This window comes from Lissotriton helveticus, chromosome 6 (genome assembly GCF_964261635.1).
Source record: "Lissotriton helveticus chromosome 6, aLisHel1.1, whole genome shotgun sequence".
Taxonomy (NCBI): Eukaryota; Metazoa; Chordata; class Amphibia; order Caudata; family Salamandridae; genus Lissotriton; species Lissotriton helveticus.
The window spans coordinates 11,138,311-11,165,466 of NC_136067.1; the positions used below are offsets into that span (position 1 = coordinate 11,138,311).

The window sequence follows — 27,156 nt, forward strand, 5'->3', positions numbered from 1 at the left end:
GCAAAAAAGTCGTCTACGGCTTCAGGTGAAAGTTCAACCAAGTTTGAAAATGCCGCAACTGTGCAGTCGTGAGAATGATTGCTATCATCGATGTCTTGATCAGCAATGCTCACAGAAGGTCGTACCTGGGTGATGTTGCTCTCATCTCGTACTTCACTACCCTCCAATCGCAGTGGTGAAGTCTCAACGAATGCCGTCATCAGGATTGGTAACCGCTGGGGACAACACGATGCATGAGCCGTTACAGGACTTAGCAAAGTATCTGTATCCAATGGTACTGCTGATTGTAGTGTAAGACAGACGTCCAACACGCATTCTTCTCCGCATAGCATACATCGAAGCACAGGTAAGATACAATTCTGCCAGATGGGTCTGAATGAAAGAAACCAGGTCATATTCAGATCTCTTAGCCGGGCTAATCCAAGGACTTTAGTTATGCGGTCCCGATAGCGTATATCTAGGATCGTTTCTTCCATCGTTGCAGAAGTTTTGTCTGCGATTTGGCTTGCCATAACGAAGCAGAAGTATCAAAAATAAAATGCCTGCTACGAGTCCCAACAGGAGTGGTAGGCCGCCAAAGACAGAATGGACAAAATTAGGAAAAATGCCCAGAACTGTTGTGAAGGGTGTTAACAGTCCCGAAAAAATTGTCTTAAATGTATGTGGGATACCGCTGGTATCAGACATATTTAGAATTTGGCTTAACATTTCTGCGAAATGCAGGGGGCAATTTGTTGATAAAAGTATATGTATCTCTGCCGTTGTCCTTGCAACTTGAAGATCATACGTTTCTTTTGATGACGTCAAGGGCACAGTTGTCTGTAGAAGGACAGACTTCATTCTGCTTAAAGTATCAATTCGAATAGAAGAGATATGCAAAAAGGGCCAAATTTGTGCCTCCCTGTCTGGAGTGCTGTTTGGATACAATACTTGCATACAGCAAGTGACCATGGAACTAACGCTCACGAGATAAGCTTTTCCTGGCACCATGCCACAACATCTGTGGTCCACTATTAGAATATAGCTCCCGTTAGAAAGCCGTCTAAAGAATGACTCTATTTGAGTTGCAGGTTTGCCATGCTGGTGACATGAAAGGTTATTTGAAGTCCCCTCACAGGCCCCATGCAAGTTGATACCTTGACACAGAAGTATACCACTTAGTGATCGTTTACAATTGTTACCACTAAGAAATACATTCTGTTCCTTTTCACTATAACGTGTGTGTGTAAGGTAATTTCCATGATGACTTAATGTACCCTTTACCCAACCTTTCATACTGGCCTGCTGGTAAATACTCTTGACAGTATTTAAATTGGAAAGTTGTTATCGGAATAGTTATGATTCCGTGTATTATTCATTCAATGACAGGTCTTTCTGACATTGTCAATGGTAATCTCTCAAGTGTTTCAATGCTCAGAATTGTATATTCTGCTCCTTTCTGTGCCAAGCTGATTTGTGTATCAGTAAGGTTAAAGATATAGCATAATGACGTTGTGTTGATTAAACGCCAAGGCACGTAGCCTGAACGCAGATTTTGTAAAGTCCAGCCAAGCTGTACAATAGAACGTAATTGGGACTGACCGTGTTGTAACATTAGTAAGTCCTGCTCTATTATATCAATAGCAGATGATACAATACTGTCCAGTGAATATATTCTGGAAGACAGTCATTAACCCATTGTCCACAACAGAAAGTGATTTTTCCAAATTAATACGGTCAATTTCCTGTATTTTTTCTGCTGTTTTAATTTGCGTTTCTTTCCAAGCTTCGTTGTAAGCTGCGTATATACCGGCCGCTATGAAACGTTTTTGACGCTGTTTGCGTGGTCCCATTATGAAATCACGCAAGTCAGCACCGTCTTTAAGTAAAGTCAAGTGTTGCTTAATTTCTACCAGTGTGGATTTCTGTAGCCATTCGAGGCAAAGTTTCCCTACACTGTATGTTGTAACTATCCCTGGATGTTGTCTCTGGGAGTATCTGGGGTCTGGCCTGGTCAATTTGAACCCCTGTATTTTGTTCAGGAATCTGTCTTGACAGTTATTTGTGTCTGTGGGCCAGATCAACCATTTTTTCCTATCAGGATGTGTTCTGTTTTGGTTAAAAATATGTGATACGTCTATCTCAAAATCTGTAGTGCTATTACTGTCAGGTGTTGGCTTTGGAATAGACGGTTTGTTTAAGTCTTTAATTTTGGCTAGGCCAAGACAGGTTGTCTGTTGAATTGTCTCATTCAAGAATATAATTTGTTCTGGGATCATGCAGGCTCTAAATAATGATTCTATACCTTGGACCTGCCAATCTTTGGTACCCCAGATGGTTTTTGTTTCAATATTGTTTATCTAAAAATCAAAACCAAATGTATTCATTTTTTCATAAAATGCATCTGATTAAATAAATTTAGTATTTGTCAGCATTGTTTTCATTCCTGTCTTATTTAACAGTTTAAAATAAAACGTTTCTGCATTACTAATGTTAAACCCTGAGAAGTATGGGCGTTTCTCATAAAATGTTTTTGAACTGCCTTTTGGTGGAGCTGCACAATGTTCCCATTGATTATAATTAAAAACATTTCTAGGTTGAGCAGATTTATGCAAATAGTGATGTGCAAAGTGGTTGTAGCAGTACATTTCTTCATAATTAGATGAACCCTGCAAGTAATCATGTTCTGTAAATTTTGCTGACATTACTAAATCTGACATCATATCATTAATACTTTCAAAGTCCCAATCATCAGAGAATGTGCTCGGTTTTACAAAGTCACTTAATGAGACCTTAAACTGGTGTGGATATTTCAAGAGCTCGACCGGACCATAGATTTCGTAATCTGTTTTGTCCCAAGCTGCCCCACCGGGTATTGGATTGGCTGTGACATTCACGGATGATAGTTCTCTTTTCTCGATGTGAGATTACTTGTGTGGCTTTAGGACCAAGTTGATGTTCTGACTTGCTGTGTCCATTGTACTGTATTTTCCCTCAATGAATTTTCCCAAACAAAGAACCATGATGAGCCAAAGCAGGAGGAAAAGTACACCTAACACAATCCAAAATTCAATCCATGGAGAAATCAGATAGGTTTCTTTGAGTTGATGAAAGAGTTCTGTTACTTTGTCTTCAATAGATTTAGTTGTTGGCTGTTCTTCAGGCTCGCTTGGATCCTCAGAAAAGTCATCGAAATTGATGAAGTAGCCAGATTCAGTTCTGTCAATTATTGGAATCGCTTCCGGAATTTCATTTGCTTTTGGAATTTTCTTTGTTTCATTAGCATAGTCTGAGGCTACATCATGGTAGACAGGTGTTTCTTGACGAATTGTTGCAATTTGGGTTTCAAGAGGCATAAGTTCCATGGCATTGTTGCATAGTCCTTTTTGATTCACTGTAGGTTCATCAAATGTGATTAGTCTCTCAGTTTGAACCTCTTGTATTGTAGCAAACTTTGGTGTTCTGCTATTTTTTGGGAGTCCACTGGGCCTACTACTTATTATTGGCCACATGATTGTGGTTTTACCAGGTCGATGGATACAACTTGGTTCTCCTTTTTACCAGCAAGGGGCGGTAGCACTACTTATCTTGTTCCGCTGACAGCTAAGACAGGTACTGCTTTTCTGTAAGAAGGCCCAAATTCCTTCTTCACCGCGATCTTCTCTCTGACCAGATCCCCAATCTTTGGAATCCGGACAGGCCTTGCTGGGACAGGTGGTTTATCTTCAGTGGCTGTTGGCTGCTGTTTTAGCTTTACGTTGCTCAGGTCTTTTCTTGTTTCATTTAAGTCCTGTAAAATAGCCAAACGATCTTTGATATCAAAGCATTTTTCTTCTACCACTGAAGTCTGACTATCTAAGTCCTGAATATGCATTCTAGTACCGAACAATAGTTCATACGGACTGAAACCTTTTAGAGAATATCTTGGCAGATTGTTAAGACTACGTTGGACACTTGTTAAATGTTGGACCCACCCATTACCCGTACCTAATACCCTCGCCGTTATAGATTGCTTTATGTCTCGGTTTTTTCTTTCCACAATCCCGTTTCCCTCAGGATGGAAGGGACAAGAGTACCGCAATGCAATGCCCATGCTGGTCATGGCCTCCTTATACGCTCGAGAGCTAAAAGCAGGACCATGGTCAGAATGTAGCATGCCAATTGCGTATGTGCCGATATAGACTCGCAAATCGTTTATAACAGTTCTGGCGTCAGCCGAGAGCTGGTATCTACATTTTAAGTGGATCTAGTCTTAAATAATATACATTGGGACGCATTTTTCTTGTTTAATCATGCGTATAGATCGCCTTATGCTTTCTATTAGGTGTTCTGGCACTACTTCGGCCGGTTCGACACTGCGATCTCTGTTGCAGTTTTCACAGTTTATTGCAAATTTGTGATTATGCAAGCTTTCCCGGCCACCAGTATTCTGATTGTAATTCTGTCAGAGATTCCTTGATCATCTGATGCCTTCGACCTAATCCCATATGTGCTTCTTGTATTAAGAAGATTCTCCTGTTCGTGTTTGGAATTACTCTATCCCCCACTCCAGGGATTCGAGCAAAAGGAACAGAGTTTGCATCGGTTATGTGTGTATAATTGACTGGATAGTTCACGGGTAATGCTGCACAGTCGCCTTTTGAAGAAGTTTTTACCGCCAGCACGGTTTTCCCCGTCTATGTATTTTTCTGAACGCTTTTTTGTGGCTACGGAAGCCGGATTAGTTGCTTCCGCTGTGGCTGTCTCAGCCAATGAATTCCCTGCAACGTGAACGCCATCACGCTGATGACTCAGTGTATGTATCACGTGAGTCTTTTATAGTCCTTTCTTTAAAAGAACTACTTGTTCCCAATGCGATTTTTGCTTGATTGTGGCACCTGTGTCATCTTTGTAACCGTTTTGAACCCATTTCTGCAAGTCATTATTGTATGATTTGACGCAGGAATGCGAATCGCACACTATTAGTGTCGGGAATTCGCGATCTGCAATATCGAGCGCCATTTTTAAAGCTATTAATTCAGTTTGTTGACCTGAATTGTCTTTTACAGATTGTGACATTGTTACCAGTGGTCTCAATTTACCTCCGTGCCACCGGCATTTGACAACCTCGCACTTAGCGTTATAAGCTTGTTTTCCCCAAACTGAGGGTTGTGCATATCCGTCTGTATATATTACACAGGCGTAAAGTTGTATGGGCAGAATTTCGATTGGCAGAGGATATTCTCTTTCATATGTTAGATATTTCAATTTTTTCATTTCCGGGTCAAAATAGTATTTCACTTTTTCTGTAGCAAGAGAGTTTTCCCACTGTATCCATTTTGGATTTAATGCCACGGTAGTTAAATTGCGTGGACTTGTTAATGCCTCAAAGGCTGATTCTGCAGTTAAAACAGTTATCCTTTTGCCTTGGGCTTGGTCTCTTTCGCTGGCTACAGCTGTTTGAACCGCATTTACAACATTTTCCGCTAGACTGAATGTTTTTTCAGCTTGTGAGTACAAGTGTGATTTGTATGCTATTGGTACCTTTTCTCCCTCATTAGAGGTCAGGTACGTGAGTCCGCATCTTCCTGGGATGACTCGGATTACACGGTTGCGTGTGTTTTCGCGAGTTTGCAATTTTGTTTTAGTTAACATGTCTGTTTGCAATGATCTCAAAATTTCTGTGTGTTTTTGAGTCCAATTGATAGGTTTAAAATCAGGTTTTATTAATTCATAGAGAGGTTTAACCCTCGCCGCATAATTTTGAATGTAAGTTCTTCCGAAATTCAGGAAACCTAGTATTGATTGTAAGTTCTTTTCGTTTTAGGTGCTTGGAGTACAGCACACTTCTCTAAGAAATTGTCTGCTAGGCTTTTGCCTTCACTTGATAATTCATATCCTAAAAATAGTACAGTTAGATGGGCAATTCGTGACTTTTTAAAGTTGAATTTGTAACCCTCTGCTGCGAACCCAAGTATTATGGTGTTCACTCTTTTCAAGTGAGTATCCAAGTCGTCATCTGTTAGATAGATGTCATCGACATAAGATAATGCCTCATCATCATACATTTGTAGTAACTCGGTTACTCTTGCTGAGAATAAACCTGGGCTATTCTTGAACCCCTGTGGGAGTCGACAGAAATTTTTCTGCGAACCCATTATTGAGAAAGCGAGCTGTGAAATACCTGCTTTCAGGTGCAATGTTTTGACAAAAGAATCCATTAGAGATGTCTGTCATTTTGTATTTTTTGCGCACAATGTTATTCATTAGTGCTGCTCTGTGTGAGTTTTGTACTGCAAATTTTTTGCAACATGAGTTAAGGTGTCTGTAGTCCAAAACTAGACGATATGAATCGTCTGGCTTGGAGACAGGAAACAAAGGATTGTTCATTTGTGAGGTGCATGTTTCAATCACCCCTTGGTATTCAAGTTGATCTAAGATCTCCCTGACTTGTTTTTTAGCTTCTTGCTTAATTGGGTACTGCCTTTGTGCAGTTGGTTGACATTTTAATTGGATTTTGTGAGGAGGAGAGTCCTCATCCCATCCTACATGATTTTTATATAATGCAGGAGCTTGGGCTACTGCCCACTTTCTTGCAAGTGTATATTTTTTATGAATTGGAATGTGATTTGAGAAGGCAGGCATAATCATTTCTTCGCCATGAGGGCACTCCCTGACAAACTCTGGTGGCCAGTCTTTCTCAGCTAAAAGGATATCATAGCCTTTGGAAAGGTTATCCCAAAATAGACCCCTTACTTTCCTAGTCTTATCTCCTTCTATACGTAATGTTATCTCGTATATTTTATGAGGTTTGCTAACTCTGCTGTCTGCAGTTTCCACTTGAATGTATTCATTCGTGTCCACTGTCTCCAGATGATTCATCAGGATCTTGCGAGCTATGGTCACTTCTGCTGCGTTGTCTAGCACTGTCTGGGCCCACTCTCCGTTTTTCAGTTGTGTCCTCAGTATCCTCGGCATGTTTAATTATTTTAATGCTGGCTACCTTCTTTCTTGGAAATTGTAATTTTTTACTTTGATGAGCAGGTTCCTTGTCTTTGGACTTGACGTGCTCTTCCCTGTGTTCTGACCGTCCTCTTCTTTCCGATTTCTGCGAGGAAGTCTGAAAAGATCGAGAGGGACGTGTATCAATGTCTTGATATCTATCAGGTTTCTTCAGATTATCCCTATTTCTAAGGTTGTATCTTTTCTCAGAGGGCTCCCTCTGGGGAGACTTGTGTCCTTGGACCGGAGATCTTTCCCTCCGCCGAGGAGACCTTCCTCTGGACTGGAGTCTTTTTTCTTTGGGAGTGGATTGTTTATTTCCATCCCAGCTCTTTTTTGGAGTGTTTAGATTATTTTTAATAGATATCTTTTCGGGATTTTCAGTGAGTTGGGGTTTCACTGGTTTCCCACCCAAACTATCTCTTCCTAGTTCTTCATAGCATTTTTCTATGATTCTGGCGAGTTCAAATGGTTGTTCTGCTATATCTGTTTCTCTCAATTTCTGGAGGTAAGTTATATCCTCCGTTGCTAATTGAACTAACTCTCTATATGCCTTTGTTAATTCTTTTATTTTAACTAATAGTTCTTTGCTCGACATTTTATTAATGTCTGGGTGTGGTGTGTAGCTGGCCAGAACCGGCCACGTTGCTCCTGGTCTACCTAGTGGACCGAGCCTGGTGATGTGATTATTATGTTTTGGGGCGCCTTTAAACCAGAGCAGGTGCTCTTGGTATTTTAATGGTATTTCAACCTCCTCGAAAGGAGTGTATTCATCCGGAGGTTCCTCTATTTTGTAATAGTGGAATTCGTGTGTGACAGCGTTTGCTGCTAGAAAGTTTATCCATGAATACAATACCTCTGTCTGCCGATATTCGTGTGCCTCAATTACGAATATGACTGTACCACCTCTCGATGTTAGTCCATTTTCTATAAGTTTAAGAGTTATAGTTTTTCTTATGTTGGCCGGAATGAGTATTGCATTTGGGTCATTCTGTAGGAGACTTGTGTCATCCTCTAGGAGTCGAGCCGCTATTCTTGTTGCCTCCCTTTCTTCTTCACTTTCTGACATTCTTACTGACAGAAAGGTTTTTGTTGCAGATCAGGTTTCAATGAAACAAAGATATTTTGGAACACTGTATCCTTCAACGTTGACTAAACCAAAAACTATACATAGAAATCTCTTCCTACTAAGTTCCGGCGGATTTTTTAACCTTTTACCCACTCCAGACGTCTTTTTGAGTATTTACGGGAAAAAGGGTCTGTGTGAAAAAGCACGACTGAGTTACTCTAACGTCTTGCGTTAGATTTATCGCCTTACCAAACGTTGGGCGCCATGTAGTGTAGTTCCTATATTCCCAATAGGCTCTGCGCATTGGAATAATATATTCAGCAGTGTAGATGTAGGACTGAGGTTATCTAGGTCTCTACTGACTATATTAGACTTAAGGTTTGCCAGCTAGCTCCGAGGTCACTAGAAACTTTCTCGAATAAACGAGGAGGAGTTTAACCTCCCTGGATAGACAAGAAGGGATTAGCTTCTGACAACCATAAAACATGACAACTTTGCTCTCCCTGAATAAGAGTGTATCTCTAGAGTCGTGTGAAAACAATAGACCGCTATTTCACTCAGTCAAATGTGCGTACTTAGTTTCACCAGAATGCAGAGAAAAGAGAGACGGGCGTTTTCAATAAAAGGTGTAATTTATTGAGCAGTCTTCTTCCTCATACAAGAGAAATAAATTGCCACGATTGTAATACTCATGGTAAAGTATAGTGCGTACAGTAAAAGGAGGATTATAAAATAATACTGTAAAAGCATTGATATGGTTTCTTAGCCATATTATACTTTAAAATAGATAAAATACATATATACATTTATACATTGACTAACGTACTCAACTGGTGCTTCTAAATACGCCTACCTGACCTAAGCCTAATACGTGGGAAGGAGTAAGTAAGTAGCAGTTTAAGTTAAGTTTGTTTTGCCAAGAATCTGACTCAAGAATTCTCTTTAAGGGTTTAGTCAGCTCCGTACCTGGCTAATTAGAAAGCAGGAGGTCTTGTATCTCTTTCTCAGGACTCGATATCCCAGTAACCCGCGAAGGTATCTGGAAACACCGGAGCTGGATTTCTCGGCAGGAGAAAAGACAGCGTCTCTCTCAGTGCGTCAAAGAGGAGGGGCAGCGTCCGTGGGCTCTCGCATCAGCTGGGCTCTCTGGCAAGTAGATAGCTGCTCTGCTCCAAAACCACCACCGTGTGTTTGCTTAAGGCAACGTTGGTATATTTATACCTGAAAGGTGCCTGGGTTTGAAGTAAGGTTGGACATAAGACATCAATAAAGATGTCACTAAGAACTGGCCGTTCTTACAGTGCTTTATAGGAGTTCTAGGATGAAATCAAAACAAAAGCAAGGGGGATTTCCCAGGTTGCTGGAGGCTTGGTTTTGTTTAGAGAACTCGGTGTGCTTTCTAGGGGGCCGGAGAAGTAGCCTTGCTTAATGTGACAGCATGTGCTACGACTGAATTATGGATATGATTATTATGCCGTTGTATGGATATTATTGATTATAACCGGACAAGGGCATAAAATAGGAATATCGATTCAGGTCCCTAGATAAAAACACTACAGGCCCTTCGCCTGCCGGAACTGCAGATTCACCAGCATCCAGCCCACCAAACCACCAACAAGAGAACCCAACCACCTCCGCTGCATCCTCCTCAACACTCGCTCTGCTCGCAAACACGCCATCATACTCGGGGACCTCCTAGACTCAACCGCTCCCGACGCCGCCTTCCTGACGGAGACCCACCGGACCGACCACAGATGCGTCCTCTTCACCTTCAGGAAACCCACCACACACCACCGCACCCAACAGCTGCCACGTCGCTGCTGGGGCAAGATCACCAAGGACCAACTGACCACCACTCTCGCCCTGAGACCACCCACCAACCCAGACAGCGCCGCGACCAACCTCAACCAGTGGATCAACGACTGCGCCGACACCCTCGCCCCTCTCAAGACCTCCACAACCAACCACACCAACAAGAAAGCCGCTTGGTTCACCAAAGACCTCCGGATCTCCAGGCGCACCTGCCGGAAGCTGGAGAAGAAATAGCTCCACGACAGAACACCAGACAGCCACACAGCCCACAAGAGCGCCAGCCGCAGACACCACCAACTCATCAGGACCGCCAAGAGCACCGCCTTCAAGGACCGCTTAGACAACAACGCACACAACACCAAAGAGCTCTTCAGCATCGTCAAAGAACTCTCCAACCCCAGCTCCAACACCAACGACATCCCACCATCAAAAGACCTGTGCGACTCCCTGGCCGCCTTCTTTCACCGCAAGATCACCGACATCCACGACAGCTTCAACTCAGACACCCCCGCACCCACCACCGAGTCCACCACCCGTGCGGCCACCACCCGCACCAGCCGCCTGACCGCCTGGTCCAACGTCAGCAACGAAGACACCATCAAAATCATGAAGTCCATCCACTCCGGATCCCCATCTGCCCCCTGCCCCACCACGTCTTCAACAAAGCCAGCACAACCATCGCGCCCCACCTCCGAAAAACAATCAACAGTTCCTTCGAGACATCAACTTTCCTGGAAAGCTGGAAGCACGCCGAGATCAACGCCCTTCTGAAGAAGCCCAAGGCGGACCCCAAGGACCTCAAGAACCTCAAGAACCTCCGGCCCATCTCCCTGCTCCCGTTCCCGGCAAAAGTGACAGAGAAGATTGTCAACAAACAGCTAACCCGCTACCTCGAAGACAACAACATCCTGGACCCCTCCCAATCCGGTTTTCGCAGCAACCACAGCACCGAGACCGCCCTCATCGCCGCCACTGACGACATCAGGATCCTGATGGACAAAGGAGAAACAGCCGCCCTCATCCTCCTGGACCTATCAGCAGCCTTAGACACAGTCTGCCATCGCACCCTATCAACACGCCTCCATGACGCCGCCTCCCACCCTTCCGCTCGAAATCCACCGAGATCATCTGCGGCGTCCTACAGCCCGATGCTGTTCAATATCTACATGGCACCGCTCGCCCACGTCGCTCGACAACATAACCTCAACATCATCTCCTACCCAGCGACACCCAGCTGATCATATAATAATAATAATAATAATAATAATAATAATCCACATTTGTAAAGCGCACAATCACCCGTAAGGGTCTCTATGCGCTGGGGGCCGTCGGGAAGATTAAGTGAGCTATTGCCCAGAGTCACATGGTGCTGGGCTAACCTGCCGCCGGAGCCGGGGATCGAACCCTGATCCCCAGATTCCAGCGTCAGTCGCCCTGGCGCCACACCTCTCCCCATCATATCCCTCACCGAAGACCCCCACACCGCCAAAGCCAACCTCCACAGAGGAATGAAGGCAGTAGCCGACTGGATGAAGGACAGCGGACTGAAGCTGAACTCAGACAAGACGGAGGTCCTCATTCTCGGACCCACCCCATCAGCCTGGGACGACTCTTGGTGGCCCACATCGCTAGGCACAGCCCCGGAACCCACAGACTACACACGCAACCTGGGGGTCATCCTCGACCCCACCCTCTCCATGACCAGGCAAGTCAACGCCGTCTCTACGTCCTGCTTCAACACCCTCCGCATGCTCCGCAGGATCTTCAAATGGATCCCTCCCGACATGAGTAAAACCGTCACCCAGGCCCTCATCACCAGCAAACTCGACTACGGGAACGCCCTCTACTCAGGAACAACAACCAAGCTCCTGAGACGACTTCAACGAATCCAGAACGCCTCGGCACGACTGATCCTCGACGTCCCCCGACGCAGCCACATTACACCCCACCTGAGAAGCCTGCACTGGCTCCCCGTCAACAAGAGGATCACCTTCAAACTCCTCATCCACGCACACAAAGCCCTACACAACACCGGACCTACATACCTCAACAACCGTCTCACCTTCCACACCCCCACCCAAAACCTCCGCTCAGCCAACCTCGCCCTCGCCACAGTTCCTCGCTTCTGGAAAACCACCGCCGGTAGCAGATCCTTTTCTTACCTCGCAGCAAAGACCTGAAACTCTCTCCTCACCAGCCTACGACAGACTCATGACCTGCTGGCCTTCAGAAGACTCCTCAAGACCTGGCTCTTCGACCAGTAGCGGCACCCCCTCCCCACCAGCGCCATGAGATCCTCACGGGTATGTAGCGCGCTTTATAAATGATGTGATTGATTGATTATATGTGAGTATATAAAATATATATACTGACACTCAATGTGTGAAACATGTCATCTTGTTTCCATTAATGCTCCCGTAATGCTTCAGTAACCACCACACAAGACCACAGTGCTTCCAATCTAGATGTAAGGAGATGCTTCCACACCGCATTTCATTCCAATTTACTTTCATTAGTGCACGCAAAGCCTCGGCGTACACTTTGTTGTCACTGGTGATAAAGCCATTATTTTAATAATTATTATTTTAAGCAGCGTACATAATTAGTTATTCGCTGTAATACTCGGATCTTTTCATTTGCCTGACTGTGGTTAAATTAATGGGCTATAAACAAGTTTGACGCATCTTCTAGATTTGTTTTCAGTAGAGTTCAGGCACATCTTTGGAAATCGTACAAGCTGTTCATGGAGCAAACTACGATCACATGTGGTGCACACTGTGAAAGTGCATGAGCTGGGCTTTTGGAGAGGAAAGCCATATGGCGCCTCTTCTCGTGCTTGTGCTCGCATGCAGAATGCCACACAAAGAGCTGTGGTAGGACTTTTAAAAGCCCTATCTAAATGTCTCGCAGTGCAGCGCATGCGCTGGCTCAGACGAGACCTAAACAGGGTTCTTTCTGGAGCAAGAGCTACCATTCTGGCAAATTTGGTGCAATTCTGTATTGCGGTTTGGGCTGTAGTCGAAACTAAAATCTCTATGAGAATTATCATGGGAAATTTACTTTTTTTGACCTACCCCACTCCCCTTCTTTCATGGACCCCCCCCACTTGACGGATCGCCTCAAAACTTTCCATGCACAACAAGAATCTCCGGGGCACTTTTAGTTAATAAAATTTGTGAAGATTGGTGAACTGGCACCAAAGATAGAGGCAAGTCCATAAACACTTTTCCTGTGGAAACGTAGTCTTACTACAACTACCTACTGGAGACCGTCATTTGTTAATTAATTTGTTAATCAAAAATATATATTTAAATATATATTTTTCGCTGAAAAAGTCAAAGTAACATAGTTAGGTGAATATCAGTGACATTAATGTTTTTAACTAAAAATAAAACACATAAATTAACCAGTGATAGTTAGTACAGCTAGCTAGGAACTTCTGCCCCCACCATGCACGGATTACGACCTCACATATTACATCACTCATGACATGTTCTATGACATCATTTATGACTTCGCGGAAGATATCATCCGGGCTTCGTTTTTGCACCTATTGATCCATCAATTAGTATGGCATTAGAGGCCTGAAAGTAAGCACAAAATATCTCAGAAGACTGAGGCATCATTAATGCCATCACAGATACAACTCTTTGAGGTGTAGAATGCAACATTAACCATCGACTTCACGGTTAACGTGGTTCACATTAACAATCAACCAAAGACGGATGGGAAATCCTTATTGTATGTTGTGTTCAATCCGTATGCAACTGTGCAGAGAAAGCAAAGTTCCTAAACCGCTAATGCCTTAGTATGGACAGCTTTTATCTATATCTTAGCCCTGACAGTCTCCAAACCTTTCTTTGTTGAGTAGAGAAGTGGGTACTGTAACCAGTATTCACTCTATTAAGAGAGTTTACTCCGTAGCACGCTGTTTGCAGACAGTGAAACTATCATGAGAAATACATTACAGAGTATTTAAAAAGTATTTATTAAGAACATTGTGCACCCTACGCAATATTTGGCAAAAAAGACACTCTTCGCTTAAAATGAGCAACATCTGGAGGTGGTGAAGATTATAGTTGGATGATACCCATGATGTCATTTGAGATGCCATCAGTGATGGAATATGTGAGGTCACAAGTAGTGCATGGCGAGGGGAAGCAAGCTGCTCTGCTAACTATAATTAGTGAATTTCTGTGTTTTTAATTCAAAAGATAGTGTTGTTATTGACATATTCACCTTAGTATAATGTTACTTCAACCTTTTGTTTTGTTCAGTGAATTTCAATTTTTTTAATGTGATGTAATATTTTATTACCCTATCTAAAGCGCACACAGCTGAAGCATCAAGGCCATGCGACAAATCTCGGACATGGACTTTTTTTTTTTTTAAGGGTGAGGGTTGGTGCGAGTGGCCTCCCTCTCCAAGCCTCACCCATTAGGATCTGGTGTTTCACATGGCGGGAGATTCAAAAATGCTGCTGCCAAGCGGGAGCAAACACAGGCTTCCCTGCCTTTGCCAGCAGGGAACTCGCTATGTCCTCGGGTTGGGCTCTCAGAGACAAATCTAGTGATCCAGCCCTGGGGAATGGGCCACAGGGGCCATTATTTGCTCAGGAAGGGGAGCCACCGCGCCCTTTAGTTTAATTAGTGTAACAGACCTGGGGTCCCCGGGCCTTTAGAGTCTCGGGGAGGGGGCCGTTAGGTCCCCTTCTTTAACAAATGTTGGCCTCCACAATAGGCTCCTCGAATGCTGTGATGGCTCGGGGAGGAGGGCTGTGCAGCCCCATCCCCCCACCACCCCTGTTTTTTTCAAGAAATTTCGGCCCTGAGTATAAGCTCCTCGTGGCCTTTGATGTTTTGGAGAGGGTCCCCACGTTTGCCCTCTCCCTGTATTCATAAATCCCTGTGGAATAAATTGACGGGGGGGGAGGGGGTAGCACGCCTCCCACCCATTAATAAAACGTAGGGGCCCTGGAAAGCCCTTCTATTTATTTTTTCTTTGATCCCACAAGATCGCTGCAATATTTGCCAATTTTTTATGGATTATTTTTTTACATGCTTAGGGTGGGGGACGAAGTCCCTAAGTCCTGCAGTGGCTGCCAGCAACATTTTTCTGATGTTGCTGGCAGCCAATAAGAGTGCTTGCTCGCTCCTGCATGGGTCTGAATACTGCAGGAGCAAATTGATCCAAGGTGAAAAACGCTCCCGCGGCCAATCAGAACAATATTTTTTAGAGTTGAATTGAAAGGACTCTTGCGAGAGCCTTTTGATCCAAACCGCCCAGATAACCATATTTTTTAAAATCTTAATTTAAAAAAAAAACTACTGAACAAATTTACACTAAATGACAAAAACACAATTTGCGTACCAAGATCTAGCTTCCTGCCAAATATTGTGTAATTCCATTCTGCAGTTTTTGCTGTCGCACTTTTTAAAGACATTTATGGAAAATGTATTGGGATTTTGCATTTTGGGACCTCCTTTGTTCTCAGCCTCCACTTGACGAATCACCCCGAAACTTTCCAAGCGCAAACTAGTGAAAAAAATAGCACCTTTGTGGATCCTTTCTTGGAGATTCGTCTAACAGTGCCCAAGTTATTAGCAACACAAAAACGCTTTTCCCATGAACAGCTGAACTTAATTAGAACTACACAGTGGTGACTGCCACTGGAGGGGCTAGTATAGTGTGTGCGTGTGTACGTGTGTGCGTGTGTGCGTGCGTGTGTGCGTGTGTGCGTGTGTGCGTGTGTGTGTGTGTGTGTGTGTGTGCATTCTAGTATATTGACGGCTTAGGTGCATGTAGGTATCACAATAGTCCCTGCTGCCAAAAAGAATCAAATATTAATAGTGATGTAAAACAATTTCCAGCCTCTAAGCTGCTTACATATACCGCTAATGTTTTGGTTTAACTGTTAAACTCTTGCCTTGTTTCCAGGCTGATGTGGGCTATCTGACCCAGGCAGTGAAGAACTCGAATACCCGTGCTGCTGTCTTCTGTCAAGCAACAGTGCAATCCCCAGCTGACAGCAACAACGGAGGGCAGCACCTTTGCCAGCTGTCATTGACAGACTGTCGCGCATCTTACACTGACCGGTCTCCACCCCGGCTAAAGCAGCTACATCTGGTAGGTACAGCAGGGACTGTGTGAGTAGCTGCAGATAGGACATGGGAAGCAATTTAAATAATGAGTTTTATGGAATCCATATCAACAAAGTTAACTCTTCAGTTTAATTTTCTCCCTTATCAAAGTGTTGCCTTTACACGCAGCAGGCGTCTTGCTTCCAGTGGCTGGTAGACACTGTGCCATATTTAGAACTGTAAATATAGAAATTACTTTAAATGAGAGAAATTTTTACACATGGAAAACTTTACATTATGTAATCATTTTTGCAGAATATTTTTCTGCACTTTAAATTTTTTACCATTTAATTTTTTTATTGTATGTTATACATGTAACGGTGTTGTGTATGGCAAAATGTATGTCCTGTGCCACAAGTACATACAACACAGGTTCTCTGTTACCAATACATATGCACCTGATTCAGACGCACGCATGTACATACATCCTCAAAGACCACTCTCACTGATAAACATGGCAGCCCTGTCATGGTGTTCTGGTCAAAGTATTTTGTTCAAACCATGGTATCTGGTTCTATGAACATTAGGCTTAAAGTCAACAGAGCTCGGCGTGGGTTGTCTGGTAACAAGACAGAAGTTGTTTGGCCTTCAGTCGCTCACAGATAAGGTTGGAGACTCCAGTTACAGAGGTTATACTCCCAGGGAGGTTGAAAGATTCTCAAGAAAGGAAGCTAGTATGTAAACAGTAATAAGCCTGAGCGCATATGCGGATACAAATATCTAGGTATACGAAAGGCGATCGAGGAAGCCACAGAAGGCAATTATCAGCCTTAAAGACTACAGCCATAGCATTAAATACATCCTTTGTCAGGCAATTTAGGAAACTGTTGGGCCTGTCTTCTCGTGCTATCTTTAGAATCCAGAATACGGTGACACTGACGAGCACAGTCGGTTAGTTACATTGACCCTCGTCTGCACACCTGTTGTACTAACTATACATTATATTTGAATGGGGAGCTTGTTACATGGCCTACTCTCCCTACTCTGTTATTCTTGTGTGGGGAATTTTAATATAAATTTGACTTATGAAGACTTTCAAAACTGTGGCCGGAACTACAAAGGCAGGAAACCTAGGGTCAGCAAGACCATGGGCTATTCGATGTTTGGAGTAACCTGCATAGGCAAGACCCAGGATATACGTTTCATTCACACCCCCACAATAGGCTGGTATGTCCTGATTACTGTTTTGTATCTACATTATTGTTTACTGGGCTTAAAATCTGTGTATACCCAAGGGTGACTTCGGACCACGCATCGAAATTCAGGCGCTGGGGCGGTGTGTAGCCCCGAAAACTTTTACATTTGACAGGAAGCATCTGATGGACGAAAAGTTTGAAGGCTTGGATAAAGGAATTTTTACAGATTAATCGACACTCCGTGTCCTGGGGGATTGTATGGGACACATTTAAAGCCTGATTTAGAGGGGAAACGCAGAGCTTTGGGTTTTTAAAACTAAAAGTAGCAAAGCAGGCATTGCAGGCTTTATATAATGAACTTAAGATTGCTTAAGAGGAACTAACTAATGGGTTAGCAGCAGGATATAACACTACAGCACTTCGGAATAATCTAGCTAGATGTAAGTCCAAAATCAACCTAGAACGAAGAAGAGATCGCTATAAAATATCAAACCTTTAGAAAAGAGTGTTCTGAATATGGCAAGGCCACGGGACGATGTTTAGCCCAGAAATTGCGAATAAAAGAGGCCGAGCAAAGAATAACGGGGATCCAAAATGCGGCTGGGGTTATTGTGTCTGATCTCCAGGAAATTCTTAGTGTTTTATTACTTTTATACAGAATTATATACAGAGAATGATACTGGGGGTTCTTCTTTGATGGATATGGGATTATCAGCCTCTTTGTGGGGCCAATTGGCTCAGACGGACGCTGAAATGCTTGAGGAACCTATTACGTTGGGGGAACTAGAACAGGCCATAAACTCTCTTGAAGTAGGGAAAGCTGCGGGACCGGACAGACTCACCCTGGAAGTTTTTAAGACCTTTTTTTCAGGAGATTAAAAATGATATGCTTAAAGTTTTTCAAACTGCACAAAAAGGGGAGATTCCACGAACCTGGTCCGAGGCCAATATCTGTGTGTTTAAGAAAAAGGGGAAACCATCTGAATTACCGGGGTCTTACCATCCAATTTCTCTTCTCAATGCCGACGGTAAAATCTATACAAAAATCTTGGCCACACGGCTGGCAAAAATTATAACACCAATAGTATCGTTAAAACAACATGGCTTTATACCTGGGAGAGGGACGGTAGACCATGTGAGTAGTGTAGTTACTCTTTTCGACATCGCACAGGTCGAATCTCGAGAACTTGGTTTGGTTTTACTAGATGCCGAAAAGGCGTTCGACCGGGTTTCGTGGAATTTTCTTTAGAGGGGTCTACAACAAATGGGTTTTGGGCAGGGATATATACTCGCTTTACAGTCCCTTTATCACCTCCCCGCGGCGAAAATTTGCTCATTGGGATATTGCTCGGAGACCATCGCGATTTCTAGAGGCACACGACAAGGGTGTCCTTGTTCACCACTCTTATTTGCGTTGTATATTAACCCCTTTATTATTATGTTAGAACAGAGTAAAAAGATCCTGCCTTTTATTGTACAACAAGAACGGTTCTGTGTAATGGCTTATGCTGACGATATTGCGATCGTTACTTCCAATCCGTGCCTCGCTATACCCCAAATAGAATCTCTAGTGCAGATTTTTAGGGCAGCTTCTGGGTATAAACTTAATACTGCTAAAACCCAAATCTTATGTACAAGCCAAGCAATGGATGGGGGCGTTAGATTTGTTATGGAAGCCACTTATCTGGTTATTAAGATCCGTACCTCAGTCAAAGAGATTGTCGAGGTTAATTGGGGCGATATTATCGGGGCAGTAAAACGCTTACTTGAAAGGTGGGAGAATCTCCATTTGTCATTAGTTGGCAGAGCTAATGTTCTGAAGATTAAGGTTTTACCGCGGGTTATGTATTTTTTTACGGCAGTGCCCCTGGAGGTATTTTCTAAACAAATTCAGTATCTACAGTCACTCTGTGCTAGGTTTATGTGGGCCCCGGGGAAACCTCGAAGGGCTGCCCGATATATGACCCTCTCTCGTGAAAGAGGAGGATGGTCTATACCCGATTTTGCTTTTTATTATTATTCTTGTATTCTGGTTAATGCACGTATTTTGCTTACCGAGAAGAGATTAGCAATTTGGCCGAAGCCCCCTCAATTTACCAGATGATTCTTGGGTCAGAGGTGAAGCACTTTCTATTCAAAAGATTGGATGGCAGCTACTTTAAAAGAATGCACTTTAATGTACTAAATGCTGTTTTTAAAGTCTGGAAGATTGTACGGAAAAGCTTCAAGATTCCCGTACTTTCCATGTACACCCCTACCAATGCCACGGGAGGGCTGCCCCCGATCTTTTGGGACCAGGTGGCCTCAGTCTGGAGAAGGAAGGGGATTACCCGACTCGGCGACATGTATTATGCCGATGGGCGATTATACTTATTTGCGGAGTTTGCGGAGAAATTCCATCTACCCTCAACCCAATTTTTAAAATACTTGCAATTAAGGGACTTCTTGGGAAAACACCCTATCCGCATTACTAAGTCTAAAATTGTAGAAATTATTAGACGACAGGGAAACATTGGGGTAATTTATAAAACACTTCTAGAGGGTAGAACGGATGATCTAGACAAGTATAATATGCGACGGAGAACTTGGTTGGGGAACCCAGAAATTTCACTGGAAAAAGCCATTGACTTGGCTGGGAGGATCTTTCTGGCAGCTAACCTTAAGTCAACATTATAAAATGTTATTCAATTTGTATCACATCCCTGTTAAAATGATGAAGTGGGGGGGTCAGCATGATGGGAAGTGTTTCCGCTGTGGAAAGGACAGCGCAGACATTTTGCAAGTGTTCTTTGCGTGTCCTGTATTGGACTCTCCGATAGAACCTACAGAGAGGTTTTTGTCCGAAATAATTGGGGATCATGTTAAAATTTCTCAATCTATGATAATGCTCGGAATTGGGGACGATCTCCGCCAGGGCCAGCTACTGTATAAGCACCGTTATCTAATTTTTATGGCCACGGCGGTCGCTCGGTTGACAATTGCTTCTCTTTGGCTATATCATTAGGCCCCGTCTTTTGAGATGTGGCGTGCCAAGTTTCTCAATGTGTACAATATGGAATACAGTCTATATGCTGTGAAAGGATATAGAAAAAGGAAATTAGGGTTATTGATTTGGGGGGCTGAGGGATTCTATGGCTGGGTAATGAATTATATTATGTGCAACACAGTTTGTACTTCACGCTATTCTGATGTCGGGGGCATTAGTCATGACCGGGGCTTATATTGACAATGATTGATGTTTTGATGCATGTTTTCAGTTATGTATCTGGCTGCTATGGAATTCTAATTTAAAAAAATAAAAAAATCCAGCAAACGGGGACACTGACGAGCACAGTCACTTAGTTACATTGACTCTTGCCTGCACACCTGTTGTACTCACTATAAGGCCAAACTCCAAAGATGCGCCGTCTCACTGAAATAAGGCGTGTTCCAGAGGAAGGAAATAAATGCAGTATTTGTGCATTTCACATGCTTGCCACCTCCAGTGATTCTTCCTCGTGTAACAGAAAGCCGCTCCGCATGACTTGGAAACGCTGTGTATCCTTGAACCAGTTTGTTTGCTCTGTAGCCCTATATTTTTCCTCTAGTAAGTCCAACAGTTTGATGTCCTCTGGTTGTGCTCCACATTTCAAGACTGTTAATCAGTCGAGGAAGCTTCTGCTGGCAGGTGGTACACTTCAGCCCCCTGCCCTGCAGCACCGTTGGTACTGCCCCAACATGTAAGGTTTTAAAATAATGGGCGATACTGGGAAGAGAGTTGTATTCTAATTGCAGTCGCTTTTTACCTCTACTCCTGGGGGGGAGCCTTCATACTGGCACGCCTGAGTAAAGGTCTCTCCACTCCTCATTACTCCCCATTACTTGACGGTTGGAACTTGTGCTGGGGATGGAAGTATCTTTTGTGTGTGGGGAGGTTTACTGGTTCCTTCCTTTGTTTACTGTGTGTGTCCCTTGCACAGTGAATCTTTCTCCGGCCCCCTTTTACCTGTAACATTAAAGCTCTGCTTGACTCATTCTGGGGCCAGTATACATTCTGAACATAACTAGTTCCAACTTGTTTGACCAGAAACAATCTGCGCCTGGAGGCCACCAAAACTCAAGATAAAGGCTATCATAATCCGACCAATTCCTTATAAAATTTTCCAGAGACATCCAACCAGACAATGGTCTTAAGACCTGTTTTAAAACAAATGCGTCCTCTCTTTCTCTGGGGCAACTTGTACTTCAACTAGAAGCATTCTTTCAGGTGCTGACATCCTGACTCTCCTCTCACTATCTCAGAAGATATCTTTAACCATCTGAACTTCTGAGTTACCGGAGGCCCTCGCCTCACATTCTCTCTTCTCAGCAGTAAACTCTTGTCCCATATAATCTGAACTCTTTCACCGAATGAATAGGCATTATAGAGCTTTCGAAAGTCAGTAACTTAAATCTAAACTCTCCTTGGACTGTACGGCTTGCTGAGTCCACACCAGAGCCTGCAGATATGCCAGTATGAGGGCAAAAAGTATGGGTGTTAAACAGGTCCTGAAGGCCTGAAGCACTGTTTGTAGCACCCTGAGTGACGCAAGTAAACCACTGACAGCAGGCCTGCCATTGCAGACTGCAGGAGCAGTGCCACTGATCGAACTCGACTTTGCCCTCACCATGTGTGGCCACGTCAATGCAGTATTTTTCAAATATGCCAATCCCCCCTAAGGAAGGCCGTCTAACCTCAGGAGGCAAGGTACATTTAACAAAGGTGTGCACAGGTAAGGGCAAGCTTATATGTCCCTATACTGGCCTTTACAGTTAAAGCACACTATAAGTGATAGACGGTCCATAGGATAACATGAGCTGCCACCCTGGCAGTCCTGAGGTTGGCAGCACCATTATGGTACACTTAAATATGTTGTGTTTGGTATCGAACAATGTGCCATATCACCCCAGACACACATCTTGTGTCTAGGACTCTGTGGCGTGCACTTGCGTGGCTATCTTCAATGTTGCCCAACTGGTTGCACCAGCCTTCCTGTGCTCTGACTGCCAGCCCACACTTGCTGCCGCCAAGACCGGAATCAGACCCCCTGCCAGGAGGTGTGAACTTTGCCAGTAGTAAGAAACAATGGCCTGGATGGGGAGGAAGTCACACCTCCCTCCCCGACAGGCTGGCTAGTGAAGCAGCACATCAAGGCGGTGTGCTTCAAAGACTACACCGCCTGTGATATTCAATCAGGCTGCGTGCCAAAGGAGGAAATGGCCCTCCCCCAGGCATATTTGCACCCGGGCAGCTGGGAAAGTTAGGTATTCCTGAGGTGTACACCCCAGCAGGCTATCCACACCTCTAGGGTGGGCTACCTGGTTTGTACAGCTAAGGAAGACTTCTGCCCTTTTTAAAAAGTGGTAGAATAGTAGGTACGGAGTAGAAAAGGTGACCTACAAATCCAGATGTGGTCACCTCAGGGGCTAGTACCCCCTTGGCCACTTGCATCCACACCCCTAACGCCTCATAATCTAGGATTTAAGGGCTACCTCTGACACCAGAACCTCCGTTCTGAACCTACCTGCATCAAAGAGGACAAAGAGGAGACCAGAGTTTGCAACAATGGGTCTTGCACAAACCAAAAGAGGGATACACTGTACCTGTGGCAACCCTCCTGGAACTTCATGATTGTGACTTGGCCTAGGCTAAAGCTCGGCTTCCCCAAACAGAGGGTGACCCCTGTGAGAGCTAGCAGCAACTTAAGACTCCTCTAGCCTATAGCATTAGTCCCATTCAACCGCAGGTAAAAACAGCGTACTAGATCCAAAGAATCAAAGAATCGCTAGCCCTTCAAGGAATCGTCCAAAAGTAGATTCTCTAGTGCATTGTGGGAAACGTAGTCCTGACCTCCATGAAGTTTCAGGCGGCTACCGTATTCCCAAGGAACTCTGGACGTCAGCCCAATTCTGCTGTGCTTATTATTGCCAAGGCTTGTTGGTCGCCAGTCTGGCAACCCCCCCCCTTTAATCAACACTGCACTTTGAGGGAACACCGCAAAATGTTCATCTGACGTTGGCAGTGGCTTCATTGTCAACGTTTTTCACCTTGTTCCGCACCATGTACGTTGTAAAACCGGCTCTCTCGTGGCTCACGCTTCAGAACCAAGGACAACTCTGCCCCCTCTCCCCCCCTCTCCCTTTGCCCACACCCACTCACCCCCCTCCTAGAGAGCAGAGGCTCTCAAACCAGCGATCCAGAAACCTGTCTGGTGGTGGCAAATGTGTAGGCATTCAGGAACCACACCAGGGCTGGTCGTTTTTCAGGGGTCATCTCTAAGTTGCCCTCTGTGGTGCATTTTACATTAAATCCCACACTGGCATCAGTGTGAGTTTAATGTGCTGAGACGTTTGCTACCAAACTTCCCAGGTTTTTAGTAAAGCCATCATGGAGCTGTGGGGTTTGTAATGACCAACTCCCAGACCATATACTGTTTATGGCTTTACAACACATACAATGTCTAAGAATGGACTTAGACACTGTGGGTTCAGAGCTCATGCCACAGTACCCTCACATGGGGGCTAGTGCAGCCTGCTAGAGGGGTGACTTACCTAGGTCCCAGGCAGTGTGTTGCAGGCAGGGCACACAGGGATGTTTGCTTTGTAGACTTTTCATTTTTCTCTGCACCAAAACACGCAGCCTGCAATGGCAGTGTGTGTCAGGGTATAGGGCTTCTAAGGGTGGCATATTAAGTGCTGTAGCCCTTAGAGACCTTCCCTGATCACAGTGTCCTGGGTACCCATGGTACCTTTTACAAGTGGCTGACCTGTGGCCAGAGATGTTTTAAGGGTCTGAGAAAAGGGTTTTTAGTCCGGTTCAAGGAAAAAGGGCGCACAGCTAAGTATTAGCGCAATAATATTTAACGATTCTTAGTAGACTGTGAGGTGCAAAAAGGTTGAGGGGATGAGCCCTATAACCCCTCCATATAGTGTCAGCCCAGGCTAACACTGCGTACAGTAAATAACAGAAACCTATGTACACTCTAATTAATGAACAGTAATGTCAGTGTAGACACTTGAGACAATGGAGACAAAGCGGTACATTTGCAAACAAATAATTGGTTTTCTTGGAATCAGTCGTTAGAAAAGGTGTCTTTAATGTTCAAGAGAACCAGCCGACACGTGTTTCGTCGCATATGGGACAGTCTTCCCGCGACTCCTCAGGGCTGGGGGGGATACAAAGGGAGGTGATGGGGTACATGACAACATCATACAGTAACCAAATAGTATGTGACATTTTCCTTAACATTGGACCACAGCCAAAGGAAACCACTGAACGCGTGATCAAAAAACGGCGATGTGAGAGTGGGTGACATCTTTTACATAGGTGACTGAAGGATCTGGGTGGTAAACTTTTGGATCGAAACAACCTATGTCATGCGTGATGTGAGATAAAGAACGTTGTGGGGGGAAAAATGTGAGATCGCAAATGCAATCTGTGGAACACGCAGGGCAGGGGGACACGCACAAACGATAAGAAAAACAACAACCAAAGGAGTGTCATATTATAAAAACATGCATGTGTTGAAAAACAATGAAGGACTAGTTGAGAAGATCATACCTAAAGAGAATTGAAGTGTCGTAGGGAGAGTCTGGAAGACAAAAGTGAATGTGCACAATAAAAACACAACTGTCCTCCGTTATGCTAGATGTGATTACAATACTAGCAGGGAGGAAAAAGGGAATCTGAAAGAAGGGAAAGGATGCTCATCGCTCCGTCGGTGATACTTCCGATGTATTCCGAATATTTCTATTCAATTACTTATCAAGAAGCAAAGAAAGTGTAATTAACCTAACATAATTATTACCGAGTCTAGATATGAATCCAACAATGGCAAATATATACCTACAATTATGAACTACAGCACACTACTGTTGGCTATACAAAGAGTGAACATAAGATCAAATTGCCACTTTGTCCGTCAATACCTGAAATATCCCAGTCAGTTTAATTTTTTCTAAATACAAATGTGAGGTCAGAGGTAAAAGTACAATACAAGTTACCTAATTAGCATACGATAAGTTGCACAGTATACGTTTTGCCCTTTGTCCAGTTTCGCGCCAGAGCAGGGGCTGGAGTGCCCCAGCAACCGGTTTGAACTGGGAAATGCATGGAGCACCTTGTGTGCCCCAGGCAGTGTCTGGAAAGCATTCACTGAATGCATCCCTCCCTGCCCCAATACACATCAGCCTGTCTGGGGAGGTGCTGGCACCTCCCGGGACCGGAAACCTATTGTCCAGGCCTCCCCTGATGGAGTTTCGTCCAGCAGCAGGAGGGCAGACTCGTGTCTGTGGCAGCAGCATCCATTTTGTGATGCTGAGGCTCTGTTCAACTTTAACCGGGTTTACCAGTAACTATATGTCTTTTCCCTCTAGAAGGGTGGAATGCTACCCCCACCGCCAGAATTGGGGGGGGGGGGTAGTATTCCAAAGCATATGACACCTTACACGACATGTTTCGATAAAGCCAAACCAAAGTTAGCATTAACCGCGAGGATTATAATGCACTTAAGAGTATATGGTATGGCAATATCCTAGAACAGCTATAAGGACATGGCTCCGAAAGCTGCAGAGGGGCTCAGCTCATGCTAGGGCACCATCTCACATAAAACCAAGCACTCTGCCTCCAGGATTGTCAAGGCCTGCCATAGGAGTGACTTATAGGTTCATATGTGTCTATATACAAGGTAGATATAGATATACTATATCTAAGTATGGGGTGATTACACGACCTTACCCAAGCTGAGTGATCAGGCTGTAGTGTCAGTTTGGAAGGCCAGCCAGAGGTGGCATAATACATGCTGCAGCCCCTGGTAGGCCTTGGATGCACCTATGCCCTGGGTACCTATGGTACACTATATAGGGGCTCACAAGGGTGACCCAGTAACCAATCTGGGATGTACCTAAAGTACATGGTATCAATTTAGAGAGAGAACAGCTGGGCTGTGGGTCTGATTAGCAGGGCCACAGCCACACTAAAGTCGAAAAACCAGTAAATCGCAGCAAAAAGTGGGGGTGACCATAGGATAGCAGACCCTACTCTCCTACACACTGTAACTAGCTGACACCGTGACACATTCAGTAGCGCCTGTACATGCCTACAGGAGTGGGGGGAGAGAGGGTCCTGGCCCTGCTCTGCTGCTGTTTGCGCTTTGTACTTCTTGGAGGGCCCTGCCTAGCCTCACATGCCCGATGCCCGATGCCAGTGCCGTGGAGGGAGGGAAGGGCCCGTCTTATTATCACTTCACGGGCCTAAAACAGAAACTATCGCTTAGAGGCTGAGTTTTGACTCTCTTCAATCTTTGTATGCGAGAGATACTCATGTACTTTATCTTTTTATTTGAGTTTAACAATTTAAATAGCACTTGCTATAGCTCTGCTCATGTGAACGTAGGGTGTCAGTCAGTGCTTAATTTGTTGTGGTGTTCTCCGGTGCTTGGCAGCACCTGCACATATTTAAGGCAGTTCACCTTTTGGTGGCGCTGTCAGTTTGTTTTTTACTTAAAGTACATGAGCAAATTGTTTACCCATTAAAGGTAGGATTTAAAAAAATAATGCCAGGGTGCTCAGCCTGTGACCGCTGTGGGTCAGCCTGTGCCCGCTGTGGGTCAGCCTGTGCCTGCTGTGGGTCAGCCTGTGCCAGCTGTGGGTCAGCCTGTGCCAGCTGTGGGTCAGCCAGTGCCGGCTTTGGGTCAGCCAGTGCCGGCTTTGGGTCAGCCAGTGCCGGCTTTGGGTCAGCCAGTGCCGGCTGTGGGTCAGCCTGTGCCCGCTGTGGGTCAGCCAGTGCCAGCTGTGAGTCAGCCAGTGCCAGCTGTGGGTCAGCCTGTGCCGGCTGTGGGTCAGCCAGTGCCGGCTTTGGGTCAGCCAGTGCCGGCTTTGGGTCAGCCAGTGCCGGCTGTGGGTCAGCCTGTGCCCGCTGTGGGTCAGCATGTGCCAGCTGTGAGTCAGCCAGTGCCAGCTGTGGGTCAGCCTGTGCCGGCTGTGGGTCAGCCAGTGCCCGCTGTGGGTCAGCCAGTGCCCG

At 44.7% G+C, this 27,156-nt stretch overlaps 1 protein-coding gene across 2 annotated transcripts in view; it reads left to right on the top strand.

The window, feature by feature from the left end:
* LOC144762134 (cullin-9-like) overlaps positions 1–27,156 on the top strand; it is a 518,599-nt gene that overhangs the window by 56,804 nt on the left and 434,639 nt on the right. For both annotated transcript variants that reach the window (XM_078647278.1, XM_078647280.1), the window contains exon 2: positions 15,779–15,967. The gene's annotated coding sequence lies outside the window, so the exon portion shown is untranslated. The remainder of the gene's footprint in view (positions 1–15,778; positions 15,968–27,156) is intronic.